Source organism: Sapajus apella, unplaced genomic scaffold, assembly GCF_009761245.1.
Source record: "Sapajus apella isolate SASKATOON/1434 unplaced genomic scaffold, GSC_monkey_1.0 scaffold343, whole genome shotgun sequence".
In the NCBI taxonomy this organism is placed as follows: Eukaryota; Metazoa; Chordata; class Mammalia; order Primates; family Cebidae; genus Sapajus; species Sapajus apella.
Genome location: NW_022437283.1, coordinates 49,721 through 50,850, shown reverse-complemented (window position 1 = coordinate 50,850; position 1,130 = coordinate 49,721).

The following is a 1,130-nucleotide window of genomic DNA, read 5'->3' as shown; positions in this document are numbered from 1 at the left end:
ACTGTACAGTTACTGTTTCATCCCCTCTCCATTCTGGAAGGAAGTCACTGTGCAGCTCTACTCTAGAACATCAAGGAAAAGCAAGTACCCACACATCAGTCACTCAGGTACCGCTGTACTATTGTTTATGTAATAGTTTTCTGTAAAAGGGCTCACTTCTTTTTTTTTCTTTGAGATGGAATCTAGCTCTGTCACCCAGGCTGGAGTGCAATGGAGTGATGTCAGTTCACTGCAACCTCTGCCTCCTGGGTTCAAGTGACTCTCCTGCCTCAGCCTCCCAAGTAGCTGAGATTATAGGCACACACCACCACTCCCAGCTAAATTTTGTGTTTTTAGTAGAGATGGGGTTTCACCATGTTGGCCAGGCTGGTCTCAAACACCTGACCTCGGGTGATCCGCCCACTTTGGCCTCCCAAAATGCTGAGATTACAGGTGTGAGCCACTGTAACCAGTCACAGGGCTCTTTAAAAAGGGAACTTGACATCACTACCTTGCAACGGCCCAGTATCAAGGATGACCCGGATGTCCAAGAGGTAGAGCAGCTCTATTCCTCCACATGGGCTTTTTCCAGCCTTCCTTTCTTCTCCTCAGAAGCCTGGGGCATGCAGGGACCCCTTGGTCCTGGTCCTCTGGGCTCCAGGGTCCCCACTCGAGGGAGCCATCACCAGTTCACAACCAGCGTCATGGGCAGTTCTGACCCGTCCTTTGCCCCAGGTGTCTCTGCACCAGAAAGCTGTAGATCTGTGGCTGCCAAACCTGGCTGATGATGAGACTCACCGGAGACCTTTCTAAAAGCTTAGACTTCCTTGAGCCCCCAGCACGTGGATCCTAATTAACAATATGGGTAGGGACCAGGTTAAAAATAGCCCAGGTGGAGCTGATAATTAGCTACATGCAGGAGTCCTACACACAGGACAACCAGGCTTAGCTGTGCTCTGGGAAAATTTTCACCTGCAAGTATTGCACAGCTGTCCGATGGAAGACCCCAGGGCAGGCCCTGACCCCAACTCTTTCTTTTTTCTTCAGAGATGGAGTCTCACTCTGTACTTCCAGAAAATGAGCCATGGGCTAGGCTGACTGCTGGAAACCATGATTCTCTCAGGAATGCATTAAAAATTTAGCAGCTGCTG